This window comes from Gossypium raimondii, chromosome 8 (assembly GCF_025698545.1).
Source record: "Gossypium raimondii isolate GPD5lz chromosome 8, ASM2569854v1, whole genome shotgun sequence".
Classification (NCBI taxonomy): Eukaryota; Viridiplantae; Streptophyta; class Magnoliopsida; order Malvales; family Malvaceae; genus Gossypium; species Gossypium raimondii.
In genome coordinates, this window is record NC_068572.1 from 9,878,223 (window position 1) to 9,900,957 (window position 22,735).

The window sequence follows — 22,735 nt, forward strand, 5'->3', positions numbered from 1 at the left end:
GTCATGTTTTGGTACCAATGTCGCTGCATGAGTATTTTTAGATTGTGCCTAGAATTGTCGCCGCACCTGACAGCTATCCGAATAAGAAGAAAAATATGTGCGTTGTCCAGTCTTGTATACCCAACTTGTATGTAAAGAGACAATACAATTCTGATGAAAGGACACCTAGACTATTTGGGAAGAATATACATATTCATGTGTACATAAAAAAAATGAAGGTTTTTGGGAGAGTATCTTCTTCAACCTGTCTTTTGAAGCTTTTCGGGTATGGCGGCTTAAGCCTCTTACGGGAGAAGCGACGTGAAAGGGATACATCTTAGCTCTTGACAAGGAGCCCTGAGTGCGACACAAGAAAGAATAGAGAGATTCAAGTCGAGTTGTCTAGGAATAATATTCTCCTCTTGTTTCTTTTATTTTTCTTTTCTAAACACTGGTGATTACTTTCTATTTCATGTTAGTACGAAAGTACACATGATTTCTGGGTTAAATGTTATTTTATTCAATCTTGCTTCTACTATTTAATCTTTGGGTTTGAATGTTTTTACCATGGAAGTGTTATTGCGGTCACTGACACTGAAAGGTGCAGCGACAGTTCAAGCTAACAAGAATGACAACGGAAGTTTCTTGAGGATTAGAGGAATTTAATCCACTTGTTCTTAATAGTGTTTCATTGCCATCATCGGAAGGTGTGGTTAATGTGCATGTTTAAGTCTTAAATTAAAAATAGAAGTTAAGCTTGGTAAGATATTCATTGCAAATTATTGCATCGACAATCACCTATCCTTTTACACCTTGTGAGCACTTAGTATTCTGTTGAATATTCACGCTGGGGATCCCATTTTATCATTATCATATTTTATCTTATTATTTTCAAGTTATTGCTTCAACAACTACTCTCACAATTTATGTCATTTCTATCTATTAATTGCACTGACATTGATAGACAAAAGACAACCATCCTCGTGGGATCGATATCCGACAGACTCATATCTGTCTACTATACTTGCATCGATATTGTATGCTTGCACATTATTATTGTGATGTTAAATAGCCAATCACCCGTACAACGTGCAAATAACCCTATTGGCATGCCAATCGTATCCTAATTGTTTACTATGTTCAGACGATCACTTTAACTGAATTCATCATATTAACAAATCAAAAGCACTTTCAGAATATCCGTACACACACTGTAATTCCATTACATCCATTTCAAGATCATATAATTCATATTTCACATTCATTCATTAATTTCCAATTCAATACTTTTTCACCTTACATTTAATTATAAACAATTTATCATTACAATCCGACATTAAATATTAAATCACATATCAATTTTATCTAATTCAAAATAGCATGAATTATAAATATTTATGTATACATTCGTCAAATTTCAAGCAAATCTTACTCACCTTACATTCAACCTTAAATACTTAATATTCTCAATTCCATATTAATAATTCAATCACAAATTATTCAATTAATTAATTCATACAACATATAACATGAACATATAAAAATATATCTAATATATGAACTTACCTATTATATGCTACCGGTTGACTCGTTTGGACTAATCCACGAGTTTTCCTTTCCTCTTGTTATCTTTCGTACGATTCAATTCTTGATCTATATAATGATAAAATTTAATATGTCAAATTCAAATACATATTCAACTTATTTTATGCGTATGACCTTAAGTTATTATTTACACATTTTCCCTAAACTTTTACATTTCTCTCAATTCAGTCCTTAAACCTGAAACTCCAAATTTAACAAAATTTCTCAAATACCCAAGCTAGCGAATTTATTTCTATTTTAGTAAAGTCCAAAATTATTCAAAATTCACAAGAATTCCATGTCAATTTTAATATTTTATCAAATTAGTCCTCTAGCTAAAAACTAACTAAAATCACTTTACAAAATAGTCCTAAACAACGACCAAAACTACAAATTCATCATTTAACATCATAAACAACTAATATTATTTAATGAAAAAATCCAAAATATTTAACAATTTCAATACCGGAAATATAGGTTAGTTGGAACTAGTTGCAACAATCTCAAAAATATAAAATTTACGAAAAACATATCAAAGTTACATACCATGCAAGGAAAATGAAAACTTGGCCGAAGCTTGAATGTTCTACCATGGACATTCGGTTTCTCCAAATGATGAATAGAGATGATGATGATTTTTATAATATTACTATTATAATTATATGTTTTATCATTATTATCATTAAAATTTAATATATAAAATGCATAGAATTACCTACTAACCCTCCCACCATATAAAACTGGTGAATTTACCATTTAAATCCTTCTACTATGATTGTTTAAGTCATTTAATCACTATAGTTCAATAGCAATTAAGTTTTACGACTTTAATGATTTAGTCCTTTTATTTAATTAACCAATTAAACATCAAAATTTCAAAACTAAACTTTCACATAACAAAATAATATCTCAAGTAAATATCTAATAAAAATATTTATGAGCTTGATTTATAGAAACGAGGTCCCAATACCTTATTTTCTAAAACCACTTGACTTTCAAAACAAACCATTTATACCTAACTATTTATTCAATTAACTAAAATTCTTCAAATCGAAATTCAATATAAAATTATATTTAACTCATATAATTTAAATATTATTTATTACGGATTTACTCGTCGAATTTGTGGTCCCAAAACCACTATTTTCGACACCACTAAAAACTTGTCATTACATATCGTACTCTAAGTAGGATGCTTTTCTATTTAAAATAAACCTCTATAACACTACAAGGGTTTTACTTTCTCTTCCTATAAATAGATGGCACCGGTAGAGCTATTAGCAGAAATTTTGGGAGATTGTTATTCTCCCAAAAAATATAGAGAATTTATTCTCAAATTATAAACATATTTTTCAGAATAACAATTTTACCGATTTTTATTAAAGAAGAGAGAATTTCTGTTTTTATCTCAAAAGGAAATTTTTTCTAGTTCTGTGTTTTAATTCAATTGGTTCGAGCCCACACTCGAAGCTGTTCATGGTATGAGAATAGCTAAGAAAATTGTTTGGTTGAAAGCTAGAAAACATCAAAGATCTACTTATCTAAAAACACAGGTACGAATTCAGTTAAGGTTTATTGATATAAATATCACAAATCGAGTCAATTTTCAAAATTTTAATTTTTAGTTGTACAAAAAAAACGGTTTTCAAACCAAAATTTTTTCAACAATTGGTATCTATAGCCAGGTTGTGCTATGGTTATAGTGTAAATCGAGACCAAATCTCTCTCTTCATCTTGTAAGCATTCATATGTTTAGGGGAATGTATGTCAATGAATGGAATATTATATATATTTGTTATAAAAAAATTTTTAGCCAAGGTTGTAGTTCTTAGGAAATAGACAGTGGACTATCACCTCCACGTAAGATTATTTTTTATTTATAGAATTCTTGTGAGCTAGAAACAGATATAAGACATAAATGTAAGTTTCCAAAAAGGAGTCCAGGACAAGGAGAAGATGCAATAATGGCGATCGAAGACATAAGTAATGCCTTGTGGCGGAAAACATGTGTTGTATTTTTCCATTCACTTCTTTAGGTTATTCAATTATTATGAGAAGTGTGGTAACGAGAAGGTGCATGTCAAGGAACGGATTTGGCAAGGAAAGGTTTGGTTTTTAACTTGTCAAATACGACTCACCTCCATTTTGCTTAGAAGAAAAACTGTGCAGAATCAAAATTTTTTGATTGACTCTTGTGAATAATTGAATATGAATATTATAAAATTCTCATAGCATGTCATGCATACATGAAATAAACATGCCATATGGTTTAGGAAAGAATGTCACTTTTACTTGTCATGTATATATTGATCATACATGATTGAGACAGAAATTTAAAAATGTTGCATTTTTTTTAAATATTGAGTGGAAGAAGGTCCCTAAAGAAGATCTACGACCTCCATCGATAGTTTCTTGTGATGGCATGAAATGGACCTGCCCTAAGGTAGACATTGTCATGTGGATTTCACTAAAGAGACTTCCTAAAAGTAAGTAGAATTTTTTTTTTGATCATATGATAGTTGGACTTGCCCCTGTGGTAGGTATTATCACGCGATGTATTAACAAATTCTATCTTCAAAGAGGACAACTAGTCATAGCATGCTACTTGATGAGATTGTCCCGAGATGACTCATTTGTGGTGCATGAAGTGATAGGTGTTAAGTTGATGGTTATATATTCAAGATCATCTAGTTAAAATACTCCTCACGGAGCTCTACTTAAGTTAGAATGATGTCCAAATGTTGCACGATTATTAGTACGTGTGAATGCCTAAGGAATTAGGTTCATGTACTAATTGGATGGAAATCCATGTTCTTACTAGTTGATCATGATCACCCCACGGTGGTTTGATACAATGGGTGTATGAATTATCATTGCAATGAATTACAAATGTTTTCAAGGTTTAATGTAAGATGCATGCATCATCTTAATGCATATCATAATATTGCAAAACATTTTCAAACATTTGCTTAATACAGAGATATTAATATATGAATGTTTTATTTTTAGTTCGAAAATGGCTCTAACTCCCTTATTGAACATACTCACTGAAAACAAATTGAACAAAAATAACTATAAGGAATGGAAAAGGAACCGGATAATTGTCCTGAGTTGTGAGACACTTAAAACAATTCTTGAAAATAAACGTCCATTGGCCATTCAAGTTGAGGCGAGAAAACATTGGGAAAAGTTTGATGAGATAGCTCTTTGCTATATGCTAGAAAGCATGACTAGTAATCTATATAACCAATTAGAGAGCTGTAAGAATGCTAAAACGATTCTAGATAAGCTAAAAGACATGTTCGAAGGCCAAGCTTCCTTGGCTTGATAGTTTACCATAACTAGCTTGATGAATACCCAGCAAAAACCCGACAATCCTGTCAAAGACCATATGATCACTCTTATGGCTTACTTTGTCGAGGCTGTGAAAAATGAGGCCAATCTAGACTAGAACACTTAAATTGAAATGGTGTTCAAAAGCTTGTCAAAGGATATATATGGTTTTCAGGTTGCATATAAGCTTGGAAACAAAAACCTGATGCTTACACAACTCATGAAGGAGTTACAATCTTATCCATTGGTGTTGAATGGCGGTTAGCCGGTTTGAAGAGCAGAAGTGAAGATTGTAACAACCCATTTTCAGTGGTGTTAGAAACTGTGGTTTTGGGACCATGGTTCCAAAGAGTGAGTAAATAATTTAATATTAATTTAATGTTTATAGAGTTAATTTAAGGTCGTACTAAATTTTTTAAAAGAAATTTTGAAGTTTAAACAGTTAATTAGGTAAAAAGGACCAAACCGTAAAAGATGCAAAAGATGGTTTCTGTCAATGACATGGATTAAATGGACTTAGAAATATAAATTAATGGGTTCTTATGGTATTATGCCATTTATAAATGTGGTGGAAAATGATGGATATGATTTAATTATTTTATAAGTTTATTAGCTAAGGGTAAAATTGTAATTAATTAAATAAACCTAAAATAAATAACTAAAATGATATCATCTTCCTCCTTTTGCTTGTTTCAATCGAAAGTGCCATTAAAGAAGGGGTTTGAAGTTTTGACTAGGTTTGTTTCATTGCAAGGTATGTGTTTGAGCCCCTTTTTTAGCTCATTTTAGCTTAAACTACTTAGCCCGAGGGTTAATTTGCAAAATTTTTAAAGGTTGAGGGACTTTCCATGATTGAGTTTTAATGTGTTTTGATTTTAATTGATAGATTATTACATTTGGTTGTTAAATGAACTTATTTTGTTTAAGTGATTTTTGATGAATTTAGAGTTAAGGATTAATTTGTTAAATGTGTAAAATTCCTTGAGGTTAATGTGAAATTTTGGTAAATATGGGCTATTTAAGCCCCCTAGTAAAATCGACTAGCATGTTTTGGTTAGGAAATGGTGAATTTGCAAGTTTTGGGTCTAGGAACTAAATTGTAAGAAAGTTAAAGTATTCGGGGTAAATTTGTAAATTGATGATGGAAGGGTTAGCTTTTGACTTAACTGTAACAACTGTGGTGATTGAGGTAAGTTCGTATAGAGATTAAAATTGTCATTTGATGTTTTGAATGAGTTATTATGAGTTATTATATTATTTTAATCTTGGTTTGTAGCGTATTTGGTAATTGATATTGTGGATTATGTTGTAATATTAGTTTACTTAAAGTTGGTATTCGAGAAATGTATATTTCATGAAGCATGTATGGAATGGGACAATATAATGAAACTAAAGGATTTAGATATATGCAAAGGTCCCGTTTGAACCTTAAAAATTCTTAGGATACAAATGATATGACATTAGGGTTTATACGGTTTCGAGTGCTTGTCCTGAATGTCCTACCGATGGCTGAGGTCCTGTAATTGTTGCAGATTCTCCATAGCTCATGTGAGCAGCATCGTATAGCTAATATTTCGATCCATAGCTTGTGTGAGTAGTCCCATTTCACAACTCGTGTAAGTACTATTGGAAAGGAAAGATTATGGCTACATGAAAAGGCACACTATGTGTGACCATTCCTGGATATCCGATGAAATTCTGTATGGTTCAACGGGTAAGTAAAGGAAAATGAATAGGTTTGTACCTGAAATATTGATATAAATGACCATATGAAATGGAAGTTTGATGTATTCAAATGAATGGAAAATGGGTACTAAATAAACATATGAAGAAATGTGACTGAATGTAATTCATTTCATGTCATATACCATTTTCCAAGGATTTTATGTTCTTAATTTATCTACTAACTATGTAGATTGTATTGAATAGGAAAGTATGATATTTATATGACATTTTGAGCATGGTTGAATTATTTAACGTTTGGGGCTCGGTAAGTTCGAGTTTATCTTATACGAGCTTACTAAACACTTGTTACTTACATAGTTGTTTTTCCTTTGTTTTGTAGATCACCAGAAGCTCCATCGATTGTAATCTTGTCAGAGTTTTATTACACTATCCAGCAATCACTTTGGTAGTTTTGGTTCTTTTTAATTATGGTTATAAATGACATGTACAGGGTTTGATGTTAATGAAGCCTTTTAATATGTTTTGGTTTCTTTTGTAAATGATTACATGTATATATGGTTTAGTTTGGCTTGTATTTGCTAAAACTCTTATGATTATGGTCATTTTGGTATGCCTAACTAAAATGGTATGTTGTAAACGTAATGGTTTATAATAATTAGCTCTTTAAGTCTATGTTATGTAGTTGAGCTATGGCATTATAGTTTTGTTCTAGAATGATTTTGATTTGGTATGAATTGAGGGGCCTTTGAATAGCATATTTGTTAGAATTTTTAGGTTAATTGATTTGGTATATTTTGGGATGTTTGAAGAGTGTTTTGGTCAATTGAATGCGTTTTCAAATGTTGTAACTTGTTGGGCAAGGTTAGGCATTGAAATGGCTTGCTTTAGGGGCTAAATTTGAGCACACGGTTGTGTGCCACACACAGTCACCTCACACTTCCATGTGCCAGACATGGTCACCTCACACGGCCGTGTTTCATTTATATTTTAAGTGCAAGTTTCATATGGTCTAAGACACGGCCTAAGACATGGACGTGTGACACAAAATAGTTTGTTACACGGTCTTGCACACGACTTGTGACACAACCATGTGGTTCTATTTTGAATACACACATGGGTAGACACAGGAGCTAAGACACTGCCATATGGCCCTAATTCAAATTTCCACACGATCTGGGATATGTCATATGGTTGTGTGACCCCTGTTTTCACAATTCTTCATTTTTCTCAAAATTTTCTAATTTATTCAAATTGATTCTCGATTGCTTTTAATTTTTTTTTAGGTCTCTGAAAGCTTGATTTAATGCTCAAATGTGTATGTTTACTATGATTGGAATGAGATATTGAAATTTATACTTAAGTTGAATTATTTTTTTTGTTTTTGAATTTAAAGATTTTTTTTGTATAGTAAAGTTTTGTAACCCTAATCTGATGACAAAGACGGGTTAGAGGTGTCACAAATATATTCGTCGCTTATTCTTCAAAAGGGAAGGGAAAGTGCACTAAGAAAGGTAAGGTTAGGGTCTCTAGGCCGCAACAAGTGGAAAGGAAGAGAACTAGAAAGCCTAAAGACTTATTTAAGTCTAAATGCTTATTCTGTAGCAAGAAAGGGCACTTCAAGGCAAACTGCAAATAGTGGAAGGAATACTTAGCTACCAAAGGCAAAGGTATGAAACTCTTGATGATAGAAGCTTGTTTAGTGGAAGACTCAATAGACCACTGGGTCTTTGATTTGGGAGCCACTAATCATGTTTGTGTTTCTCTATAGGGATTCGAAGAGACAAAAAAAACTTAGAGATAAGATCTTATCATGGTGGACCGGGAATGGGACAAGTGTGGAAGCTGAAGCAGTGGGAGATGTACATCTTTACTTTGATAATTTTAGGAAGATTGTTTTAAAAGACATTTTCTATGCACCAAGTTTTAAAAGAAACTTAACTTCTGTTGCATTTTTATATAAACATGGCTTGACCATGACTTTTAATAATGGAATTGCAATATTTAGAAATCTCAATCTTATCTGTAATGGATGGATGTCAAATAATCTCTATTTTATCAAACCAAATATGTACACACTCATTCATACTGAAATATCAAATAAAAGACTTAAAGCTTCTCACTCTAATGAGACATACCTTTGACATTTAAGACCTGGTCATATTAACCGAGAAAGAATCACTAAACTTGTGAAAGGCGACATCTTAAGTTCACTTAAAGAAGTTTATCTTCTATAATGTGAATCCTGCTTGAAAGGTAAGATGACAAAGGAATCTTTTAATGTAAAAGGAACGAGGGTTGAAAAACCTCTAGAACTTATGCACACTGACTTATGTCGCCCTATGAGCATTAGTACAAGAGGTGGTTACAAGTATTATGTAACATTGATTGATGACTATTCCAGATATGGATATGTATACCTAATGCATTGGAAGAGTAAAACCTTTGATAAATTCAAAGAGTTTCATGCGGAAGTGGAGAAACAACTAGGTTTACCCATAAAGACACTTGAATTTGATCGAGGTGGGGAATATTTATCTGATAAGTTTTTAGAGTACCTCATAGAGAATGATATTCTATCCTAATTAATTGCGTCGAGCACTCTATAATAGAATGGCGTGGTAGAGAGAAGAAATCAAATATTGTTAGACATGGTACATTCGATGTTAAGTTATTTGAACCTGTCAATCTCTTTTTGGGGATATGCGGTACAAACGACTTGTTATATTCTGAATGATACGCCAACTAAGGTAGCATCAAAAACACCATATGAATTGCAGCATGGCAGGAAGCTGAGTCTTAATCATTTTAGGATTTGGGGATGTCTGGCCCTCGTATTGGATAAAGATGCGAGGAAGTTGGACTCACGAATAGAATTGTGCATGTTTGTAAACTATCCAAAGGGACCAAAGAGTGGTTTGTTTTATAACTCGAAAAAGCAAATTGTTAGAGTCTCAACTCATGCTACTTTCCTTAAACAAAGTTATATGATGGCTTCAAACATTGGGGTAAAGATGTACTTGAGAAACCTTCGAGAAATATATAAAACCCTAATGGAACGGTTCCAGAACCAAATCCTAATAGTAGACCTGCAGACAATCAGCAGGGTAGGGTGCTTCATCGCAGTGAGAGGGTCTCTCATAGGCCTGGGTTCTTCCAATCTAGTGGAAGTGTTTTTAACACTAAGTCTGTCGAACAGGAAGATAACGACCCGCTCACATATGAAGAAGGGATGCAGAGTGCTAATTCCAAGCTCTGGGAAATAGCTATGAAAGTTGAGATGGACTCTATGTATCCCAACTCATTGTGGGAACTTGTAGACTTACCAGAAGGGATAAAACCCATAGGGTTTTGTAAGTGGATCTACAAGAGGAAAAGAAATATTGATGGAAAAGTGGAAACTTATAAGGCCAGAGATGTAGCAAAAGGCTATACTCAGAAAGAAGATATTGATTATGAAGAAACCTTTTCTACAGTTGCCATGCTTAAGTCAATCTGCATGTTACTATCCATTGTTGTAGCTCTCAATTATGAGATTTATAAAATGGATATCAAGACAACATTTTTGAATGACTATCTTGAAGAGAGCATGTATATGATACAACCCACCGGATATATGGCTAAAGGAAACAAGCATAAAATTTGCAAACTGCTTAGATCCATATATAGACTTAAACAAGCATCTAGCTCATGGAATCAAAGATTTGATCAAACTATTAGAACTTTTGAATTTGAGCAAAACATAGATGATCCTATTGTGTTTACAAATGTTTAGGGGATGGAAAGGTGGTCTCTCTCGTTCTATATGTTCATGACATTCTACTCATTGGATGTAGGGACATTGTCATTGGTTAAACTGTGGTTAACCCAACAATTTAGCAAAAGGACTTGGGAGAAGCTAATTTTTTCTAGGTATTCGAATCCTTAAGGATCAAAAGAATAAAGTGATAGCATTATCTCAGTCTTCATACATAGACAAGATATTCGAGCGTTATGCAATTAACAATTTGAAAAAGGGAAATCAACCTCCGTATCGAGATTTCATCTCCCTTTAGAGGACTGTCCTAAGACAGCGGGAGAAAGAGAGAATAAGAGAAAGGTTCCTTTTTTCCAGTGGAGTTGGTAAGTCAATATGCAGACGCCCATATAGCTATTTTGCAGTGGGGTTGGTAAGTCAATATCAGGCAAATCTAGGACCAAGACATGAGTAAGCAGTTAAGCATATACTCAAGTATTAATAGAGAACAAATGATTATATGCTTGTATATTTCGGAGGAGATCTCACTCCTATCGGATATACATATTTTGACTTCCAAAATGTGTCAGGATTTAAGGAAACTAACATCAGGTTGTGTTTTTGTCTTAGATGGTGAGTCCATAGTGTGAACAAGTCTCAAGTAGGGTTGCACTGTTAACTTTACTATGACATAGTTAAATCTGAATTAACCACATAAGAACAAAACACATAAGGGAGACAATAGTGTTTGATGGAATGGTAGACGTAGTCAAAGATCGTATATGTCGACAAACCCCAGGGATTTATTTACCCAAGACTTTTATAGCTAGAGAGCTCTTTGGGAAACATATTGAGGGGCACAAGAATGCGAAACATGACCCATCTACTTTACTAAGGCAAGTGGGAGATTGTCGGATCTAGTGCCCTAAGTGTAGTATTTTCATTAATATACACTTGTAAATTTTTTGAATAGATTGGTTAATAAAAAAAATTCATTGGTTACACTAATATAATTTGTATAATTGTCCTCACATATTTTTGTATGCAAATCAAAATGGAGGCGAATGTTGCTCATTGGTTGTCTAAATATTTAACTAATACTAAAAGGTATTATGTGGTCGGATCGTAGTACGAAAAGACAACTTGTATTAGTATACGAACCTAAAGATGTGCTTAGTCTAATCAGAAATGAGCAAACCGATTGAAAGACTAATATCTCGTTTATCAAGTCCAATTAGGGAGATGTCTTGTCTTGGGCATCAGAGCGGTTGACTCCTAGAAGATAGAGACATAGATGTGACTAACTGGATTGGCAGTACATCAGACAGGAGCCAAGCAAAATAGATCCTAAATCCGTTTATAGATTTATTCACTTGTGACGTTCATAGTGTGGCATACCTAAATCTTGAGTGGATGGCGGACTATGTATGCGTGACTCATACACTTTTATGTAAGTAAAAGCCTGGGTTCAAATAGATAAGGAACCGAAAACTGGTGCGCTGGGTGTACGACTTTTGTAGTATGTAGCGTCATTCACAATGGTGGAATTTATAACCCAAATCATGGGTAAATGATATTCTTTAATTGACATTACATGGTTGATGAAAATTAAACGTGGCCACAAGTTTTCCGTCTTTGTGATGGATGACTTGATCACTACTTGATAGTGATTGACTTTTCATGAAGGAAGATGTAATTTTTACCATGAGATAAAATATGATCATATTGGGAGAACAGATATTATCTAAAAGAGATAAATGATATCCCATGAGGGTAACACACTTATGACAAGGCCATTGTACGAGCACTGAGTAGTTGTTTTTGTAATTGTATGGCATTGAAGAGAGCTTAGTCACGATACTATAGTGGAATGACTTCGTGACTAAGTGATTTTATAATTAATAGGCAAAAAGTCAGAACTTAATTATAAATCATTTGAGCCTCAACCACATATGTTTAATTGGTCCATTCGCTAGCATATTGAAACCATAAATGAATTGCATGTTTGAATAAGCATGAATGGAATGAATAGAAAAAGAGAAATGGGAAACATTTAAAAATGATTATGGTTTTCTCCAAAATAGAGAAATGGAATCATTTGGAAATGAATGTAGGTTTCCAAAAATAGAAATGGAAATGGAAATTTGCAATCCTATATGATTACTTAAAAAATGATGGAAGAATGAGTTTATGTTTTTCGACTATTTTGAATCCCGGAAATGAAAATAAATTATTTGGTCATAGTGAACATGTTGATGTGTGACACATTAAAAGAATTTTCTCGAAATTATCAAGGTTAAAATTGTCAAAATTTTACTGGGGTAAAATTGAGGTAAGAAAATTATTTAATATGTAGATATTAAATTTTATTTTACGAAATAGAAAAACTAAATCCAGTTGGATCATATTATAGAATACTATGTCAAAAAAGGCCTAGGAAGTATTCATAATTGGAACCAATGTGAGAGAGGCCCAAAACACCTCATATAACATGAAGGGGATAACAACCCTAGTAGAAATACAACGGTGAGTCGTTCACCCCTCTCCTATTCTAATTAGGATGTTGTTTTTCTATTTAAAATAAACCTCTAAGACTCTACAAGGGTTCAACCTTCTCTTCCTATAAATAGATGGCATCAGTAGAGCTATCAACAGAACTTTTGAGAGATTGTTATTCTGCCAAAAAATAGAGAGAATTTATTCTCAACTTATAAACATATTTTTTAGAATAACAATTTTACCAATTTCCATTAAAGAAGAAAGAATTTTTGTTTTCACCCTAAAAGGAAATCTTTTTCTAGTTTTGTGTTTTAATTCAATTGGTTCGAGTCCACACTCGAAGCAGATCGTGGTATGAGAATAATGGAGAAGATCGTCTGGTTGAAAGCCAGAAAACCTCAAGGATCTACTTATCCAAAAACACAGGTACGAATTCAACTAAGGTTTATTGATATAAATATCACAAATCGAGTTGATTTTCAAAATTCTAATTTTCTGCTATGCAAGAAAACCATTTTTAAACTGGATTTTTCCCAACAGTAGTGACATGAGAATGCATTGTAAATAGACAAACCTTCTTTAATTTCTCATAAATTGCTAAAATAGAACCATAAAATTGTCGGTACATGGGGATGAAGATAAGAGAAATTAACGAAGGCTTCAAGGCGTGTATCAATGACACTCTCTTTAAGGTTCTATTCCTCCCCACCTATATTATGGTATGCAAAAGAGTTACCAGCAAATGAACCTTGAGGATACAATGAAGCCTAATGACTTTTTACGTTTTGCACTGATAGAAACAGTCCATTGAGAACTAAGCAGAGTATAACAAGGATATCAATTTCTATAAATAATTTCTATAGTAATTCCTTATACAACAATCTAGAAATATAAAATATGGTGAGAGATCGGAAAGAAAAATTTTTCTATGTTTTTGGGTTGTCATGCAAATGAAACTTCACTTTTATTTATAGGAGACCTCATGGACATAACTACCCAAATGGATTGTCATATCTTCAACAAACAAAATTATTCAATAGATATCTACTTGAATAATTAGGAGTATTTGTTAATAACTAAGTGACATCACTTTTGGTTACTTAGAACTTTTCATTTACAAATATTGGAACACTATATATATTTTGCAAATTTTCCAACAAGAATAACCATCTGATAAAATCAAATTCAAAATCTGGAGGGATGCCCCTGAAACAATTAGGCCTCGTCCAAGACATTTTAGTATGTCGTCGAACCGTAGCTCCATTTTGATAACTAATTTTCCAGATGGGAGGAAAACCTGTAAGTCCATTCAGGAAAAGAGATAAAAGTTCAAAAAATGCCCCATCAAGTACATTATCATTACAGACAAACACATAAAAGTATTGAATGTGCCATCACAAAATAACTATCCATTTTTCAGTCACTTGCACAAAACCTCAATACTTGGAGAACGAATAACACCATATATGCATATAGCTTCCAAATCAACAATTGAACGAAATAGGAGTATTGAGGCCTTTGCTTATGCAAATAAAAACCACATTTTTAACCATACATATATTTCAAAAGCTCTCTAAAAAAAGAAAGTAGTGAATTAAGCTGTGTTTAGCAATGTGATCGGCTGATAACGCCAAAGAAATAATGTGCAAGCGTACACTATCTATGCACGTATAGTAGACAGATGTAAGTCTTTCGGATATCAATGCCACAGGGTTGGTTGTCTTTTTTCTATTAATGTCGGTGCAATAGCTAGATAGAAACGAGATAAATTGGGAGGATAGTTGTCGGAGTAATATCTTGAAAACAATGAAATAAAATATGATGATGATAAACTGGGATCCTCAACATGAATCTTCAGCAGAATACTAAGTGTTCACAAGGCATAAAAGGATAGGTGATTGTTGATGCAATAAATTTCAATGTATATCTTACCAAGCGTCACTCCTCTAATTAATCTGACACTTAAAAATGCACACTAACCCCACCTTCCAACGGTGGCAATATGACACTATTAAGAACAAGTGGACTAAATTCCTCTAATACTCACTCAACTTTCATTGTAATGCTTGTTAGCTCAAACTATCACTGCACCTTCCAGTGTCAGTGACTGCAATAACACTTTTGTGCTAAAAACATTCAAACCCACAGATTAAATAGTAGAAACAAGATTGAATAAAATAAACATTTAACCCAGATATCATGTGTACTTCCATACAAACATGAAATAGAGAGTAATTAAAAACGTTTAGAAAGAAATATAAAAGAAACAAGTGGAGAATACTATTCCTAGAAGAACTCAACTTGAATCTCTCTATTCCTTCTTGTGTCACGCTTAGGACTCCTCGTTAGGAGCTGGTCTGCATCATTTTCACGTTGGCTCACCCGGGGGAGACTTAAACTGCCATAGCTATAAGCTTCCCCCCAAGATAGGTTAAGGAAGATGATGGTCAAGAAAAATCTCTCCTCTTTTTTTCTTTTCATGTCAATATTTATGCCCTTCCAAACAGCACAGGTGTCTTTTCCTCAGAATCATGTTGTCCTTATACGTACAGGTTGGTTATACTAGACTGGACAGCTCACGCATTTTTGTTCTTATTCGGAAAACTATCAGATGCGATGACAATTCTGGACGCAATCTGGAATTACTTATGCAGCGACATTAGTACCAAAAAATGACAAAATTAACCATAAAATAGGCTAGGATCCACTGAGTTATAAATGCAATTTACTAAACTGAAAATGCTAAAATATGTGCTAAGGATAACTAAATGGGAACAAATTAACCAGTAAGTAGAGAGAAAACATATGTTCTTTCTAGTACTATCACACCCCCAAACTTGAGTTTTCACTTGTCCTCAAGTAAAACAGAAACTAGCAAGGCTACAAATATTCACTAAGGCAAATGAGCATTCTAACAATTTGAATCACCTAAAATTCCAATTAATTAATCACATTCAGATGAAAGAATATTGCATCGACAATACATAAGCATAAATGAATAAGATTGCAACTTCATCAAAGCCAGCATCATGCTTCAAATCCTAAATTCTATCTACTAATACAATATTTATTGTACTATACTAAGTATTTATATATCTCCCCCTTTTTTTGGAATAAGTGATATCGTTGCATTATTGTACCCTTGTTCCTAGGAAGTAAAGATAGAGTGCAACAAACCCCTAGGGAGTACGCAATTGCGCCAACACACACTTATGCAGTGACAACCTTGTGCTAGATTCATTTTTCTAACGCTTGTACTAGAGTGTTTCCTTTTTAACATTCCACAATACACTCACTCTGGAGTGTCACTTATTTATAACTATATATACATATGTAAATAGCTGTAAACTGAAAATTCATTCAAGATTCAAGGAATGCTACTAGTCATCCATTACTAATGCAACCTAATTCATTCATCAACGAATTGAAGCTACAACATTCAATCAAATTTATCCAACTCATTCACTAATACTTCACATGAGTCAAGAATTAAGCATTAAATGTCACAAAAATTTTCAAACACAATTGCATTAACGATAATTAAACTTTGCATGCTTCATTATTGAAAAAAAATATTTTAAAATGTGGGTGTATTTCCAAACCCCATATGCATTCCACCAAACTTAAAGTGTGCATTATCCCCAATGCACTAACATGAAAATGCAATGACAATGTGTACTTAACAAAATAAAACTTACAGCTACATTCAATGCATGAATACTACAGGTAAAACTTAAAATAAACTAACTCAGTTGTCCTCCCCCATCGATGTGGTTGCACGATGTTTCTTCTTTCTTCTTTCCTTGCCCTCTTTTTTTCGCTTTTTATCTACAGAGCGCTTTGTCCTCTTTTCTTTAGGCTTTGCGCAGTCCTCAGATTGGTCCTCAGTTTCCAGCTATGCCCTAGCATCATCGGTTGCTACTTGTGTAGGAGGGGTCACCTAAAGTGGTCCGATGTAGACCACTATCACCAATGAGTTGTGGTGCTCCTTACTAGTTACCTCAGCGCTTCTACCGGTCTCGCTCCATCTTGCTCCAAATTATCAATATTGCACCCACAGATCTGGGTGTGGTGACAAGCTTCTCAATAAAATATTCTTATTCTTTTTCTTTGTCATTTTCAGCAACTTTTTCTTCTTCAGCAACAACTTCCGCTTCGACAACAACTTCTTCTTCTGCAACATCAATTTCTTTCTCAACAGAAGTTTCCTCTTGATCAGAAAAAATACCATCCTCAAATAAACTATCAATCTTGTGCAGTCATTTCTCAATGTCCCTGGATTCTTCATCTTTATCATTATTAGAGACTTGTACGATGGGAGGAGTTGCCACCGATCAATCTCGATCTTCGAAGTTGTCCTTCGCAGATGAATGCTCATTGTTTTGAATGATTGGTTGAAACACTGGGAAGTCCGGTATTGGGGATGGGCTCAATTGGCTTAATATGGCTATAATGGAACTGTTCCAGGCTTTAGTATAGACATAAAACAAATTCTGAGAGTTATCCATGTCTTCAATTGTAGCAACAAGTTTCATTTGCCTATTGCTGATGGAAGTAACCATTTTCTCAACATCTTTCATCTTATGCCATAAGGATGTCTCTGTATGCAAGGTTGTTCCTTCATTGCCGGCTTTTGCTTTGCCCTTCTTTGTCTTTCTGGTTCCTACTTTTTTCAGTATTAGTGTTTCTGTGCCATGAGTCATCCTCTCGATAAGGCTTCATTAATTTGACCCTTATTATTCATGATTTCTTCATCTTCCTGGGGCACAATGCCTTTTTGCTGCCATAGTGACATTACCAATGATGGGAAAACCAAAATGCTGATTTGCCTGATGGTGCGTTCAGTAATTTCTCGGTAGAGATTTACGCCTATATTAATTTTTCTACCCTTGATAATGGAATGTATCAGACACATTCTGTCAAGGTTGACGATAGTGCTCTGGGTAGATGACAGTAGTCTACATTTAACAAAGTGAAACCATATTTTGATGTGCAATGTTAAGAAACAGCGGTGCATTGTAAAATTCTTTGGATGCGACCTTGTCCATAGTGTTTCTTCAATACACAAATCATGTACGAGCAGGTCCCTTTTCTCATCCATCACTTCTGCAAAGAAATATGAGTGTTCATCGACATCAATTGTAAGGTTATACAACTCATTGATTGTGTTGGCATCCTATGAGAGTAGACCTTCACGAACAAAAATAAATTCTAAATCTTGTTCATAGAGGTTGGCATAGAATTCACCTACTAGGGAATGGGAATAGCTTCTAGGCTGTGCGCAGAGATTTCCCCATTTCAGTTTTGAAATGGTTTGGTGAATTTGTTTGCCCAACTCCTTTTGTTGCGATAGGGAAATGCCCTATTCGGGGTGAAAATGTCAACATAATATGTTGTCTTCAAATCGTTCCCTTGCTGCTTTATTCAAAAAGATTACTGGTTCCTTTTTCTACATTTTCCTGGGGGATTCTGACTCGCGAACTGCGATGGTGGAGGACGCAGGTTCTTCAGTAGATTTGTTGGCTTTCTTGGTCAAACCTCTTGTTTTTGCCATCTTTTGTGGAGGGAAGACAATTTTAATTGAAAAAGGTGGGATCTTGATTAAGGAAAAAAATAAAAATGGTTACTTGGATGCTTTGCTGTCGGCACAGTGGTGTAGACTTTATAGGGAGTGAAAAAGGAAGATGTAGAGTTGTGATGTTTTGTGGAGAGATACAAAACTAGAGGGAAGAGTGGCGTCCAATAAGAATTGTATCTGCTTAAACAGATAAAACACCTAGGTGGTTTTTTATCCAACGGTGAAGATTGAAGTTCCCTTAATTCTGATTAATGGTAACATAGTGGTACGGAATGCATTGGCGACTGAATCTTGTTGTGTCGACATTGGTACCTTATTATTCTGCAAAAGGAAAGAAAACAAACTTTACAAAATAGGAATAAAATAAGATGAAATCGTGAAATTTAAAATGTTTGGACGAAATTAGTGGTATCTGCCTACTCTTGATTTTTCTTTTCAAAATAGTGTTTCAATCTCAGTCCATTAACTTTCAACTGGTGTCCATCACATAAATTTCAAATTGTGATTGCATCATGGGGAAATACGTTGACAACTTCGAACGGTCCAGACCAACGTGAACGCAATTTACCTGGGTACATTTTAAGTCAAGAATTGAATAATAAAACCTGTTGACCAGCGGTAAATTGTTGCTGCAAAATAATCTTTTCATGCCATCATTTGGTATTTTCCTTATAAATCGTAGCATTTTCATAAGCATTTCTTTGAATCTCCTCTAGCTCGGTGATGTCCAACAGCCTTTTCTATTCAGCAGCTTCATAGTCCATGTTCACTTGCTAAATTTCCCACATCACTTTATGTTCCAGTTCAACTGGCAAGTAACATGCTTTTCCAAAAACAAATTGGTACGGTGACATTTCCAATAGAGTCTTATATGCTGTCCGCAATGCCCATAGAGCATCATCCAATCGGGAAGACCAATCTTTTCTCAAAAGATTCACAACCTTCTTAAGAATATTCTTAATTTGTCGATTTGAAACCTCAGCTTGTCCATTGGTTTATGGATGATAAGTAGTGGCCATTTTGTGATTGACTTCATATCTCTTTAATGCGGCTGCCACTTGGTTGCAATGGAAATGTGTGCCTTGATCAGTAATCAAGGCCTTGGTGTGCCGAAATGGGTGAGTATATGCTTATGAAAAATTTTGAGCACTGTCCTTGCATCATCCTTTGGGATAGCAATAGCCTCCACCCACTTCAAGACATAGTCAACAGCGACTAATATATAAAGATTTCCAAATAAACTTGTAAATGGTCCCATAAAATCCATTCCCCAAACATTGAACAAATCAACTTCCATAATTTGATTTTGTAACATTTCATTATGTCATGAAATAGAACTGGTGTGCTGACATTTATCATTTATTCACAAAATTATGAGCATCTTTGAACAATGATGGCCAGCAGAATCATGATTGTATAACTTAGCAGCAATTCTCATACCACCGAAATGGCCTCCATACGGAGCATCATGATAGTGCTTCAGGATTGAAAGCATTTCTTCTTTCGAATCACAACATCGAATGATGTTGTCATTGCATACCTTCAATAAATACGGCTCGTTCTAATGGTACTTCACTACGTCATGAAGAAATCTTTCTTTTTTATGGCCCTTGATACTTAATGGGAGCTTACCACACACCAAGTAATTAACCAAATCTGCATACCAAGGAGTTACATCGATAGCGAATAACATCTTATCTGGGAATGTGTCGACAATTGGAAGTATTTTCCTATCTTCGTTGCCAACTGCCAATCTAAACAAATCATTGGCAACTTGATTCTTTGATCTCTTGCGGTCTTTTATCTCAATGTCAAATTCTTTCAACAATAAAATCCATCGTATCAGTCTTGGTTTGGCATCTTTTTTCATAAAGAGATATCACAACACAGAATGATCAATGAATACTGTAACTTTTGCACCGATAAGATAAGAACGAAACTTGTCAAAGGAAAAGACTACAGCCAGCAGTTCTTTCTTTGTGCTGGTATAATTGAGTTAAGCCTCTGTAAGAGTTTTGCTAGCATAATAGATGGCGTGAAATATTTTTCCCTGGCATTGTCCTAGCACTGCACCCACGGCGAAAGCATTTGCATCGCACATTTCTTCAAAAGGTTGAGACCAATCAAGTGCGACGACAATGGGTGTATTGCATTGACCAGCTACTTCTTTAACTGAATAAAGGCATCCAGACATGCCTCGTCAAAGAGGAATTTTTTATTATGTTCCGGCAATGAGCACAATAGTTTTACAATTTTTGAAAAATTCCAAATAAATCGTCGGTAAAATCCTGCATGTCCAAGAAAGCTACTGGTAGCTGTCGTTACGACCACCGAATTTTATCCACTACTCAGCCAATATTAACTGGTAATACAGAGTAAGTAAGGAATCGTCCCACGAAGAAGCTCGTGTTAAACCTATTTAAGAAGAATTGAAAATAAGATAATGTAAACGCATGCAAGATAGTAAAATGGGGGGATTTATGCTAATAATGATCTAAAGTAACGAATAAATTGATTTGTGAATGCTGAAAATTTGTCGAATTAAAGAGAGAGGATGCTCAGTTATTGACGCCTTAATCCACCAAGCACAAGCCCTTCGCGATCTTAAATTATCTAAGTAGTCCAATCTAGCAACAAGGGTGAAAATTCACTCACGAAGTGAATTCCTATCCCCAAATAAATTTAAATTCAATTAGAGAACATTCGTAATTGAAGCCCTACCTTTAATTATTCTTTGTTGGCTAATTAAAAACACATTCAGTATTTAGAGACTTCACCTTTTGTTAATTAAAGAAAATCCTCCAGCGGCTTCCAAAATCAAATCTGTAGTTACGTCAATTAGCGTCATGCCAATTAATCATCACCAGTTCTAAGTTAAGAAATTCGATTACTCATTGCACTTAGATGATTATGAGAAAAATCCTAAATTGAATAGGTGATCAATCTATTTAATTTATAAAAATTCCTTGCACGATAAAACTTAGCAATTTAAGAATGCTAAATTCGAATTTAAAACAAATTAAGTCTTTAAATTCCTTGTGCTAGGCTTCATAAGTGTCTAACTAAGCTTAAGTATTCAGCCACTCATAGCAAGTAAAGCAAAACCAAAGTCAATTGTAAACAACATTAGTTACATACTGAATTTTTGGAAAAGAAATTCCTCAAATCGTCGAGCTTCCTTCCTTTCGCTTAGCTGAAATCTTTAAGCTGCTATTCCAACTGCTTAATCGAGTTATGCTGGTTCAATTAGAGAATTTTCTTGCTCAGTTGTGATGCCCCTCTGCTATCTCTCTTCTGTTTTTCGACTCCCCTTTTAATGTTGTTGCCCACCTCTTTTATGGAAAAATTAACAGCCTCCAGCAAAATCATAAATAATTCGATCTTATCCCCTTTTATCCTAGCTGAACCCGTCGCATAAAAATAGCTCCAGCTTACTAGAGTTCTACTTTAGTTGAACTCTTCAAGGCTGATTCGATTTCCTTGAATTAATTGAGTTCGGCCACCGTTAGTAAGAAAGGAATTTGGAGAAAAATTAATTCCCCTGCTGATTTTGTCGCATGTTCGGCCTTCTGTAATTCTAATTGGACCGACTTTTCTTCCAATGTTAATTTAATTCCTTCAACCAGCATATGATCGTCATTCAGCAGCTCATTCATGCGGATTAAATTCCCAATTGAGCCCATATGAACATCCAAATGCCCCTCACCTACACATGACTTAAAAATTTAACATTAAATTATTGAATTGGAGCAAAAATATATTATTACGGCATGGGATGTTCTTGCTATAATTTAGACTAATTTAAAATTCAATTGCTCAAAATTTAATCAATAATTTAAATAATTTAGTTGGATAAATCAAGCTCAAAATTGAACTTAACAAACTCCCCTATACTTAAACTATTGATCGTCCCTAAGTAATCAAGTCGAAGAAAATCAAGAAGAATTTCAAAAATTTCAAGTCTAATCAAGAGTTGTTGCATCGCCCATGCTTGGGATGAATTTTGAAATCAATCAATTTAGATTTTGGTTTATTCAAGAGAGGAAGAGGAAATTAATCATGCTTCTTCGATCAATTCTTACCGAAAAGAATTATTAACACTCCTCACTCATTGTGTTTAGGCTAGTATAATGCTCTCAAATTGAAATCGACCGTAATTAACCACCATAGGCTTGCTTGTCCATCTTACCTATAACATAACACATAAAATTCCATAAATATAATCGAGACAAAATAAAGGTTGTAATGGGGCCGAGGTAATGTGCAGTGGACGGGAGGAATTTATTTAGATGGTGGAGCTAGTTCTCTTAGGCTAGTAAAATCATTCGGAAGTCATCAATTCC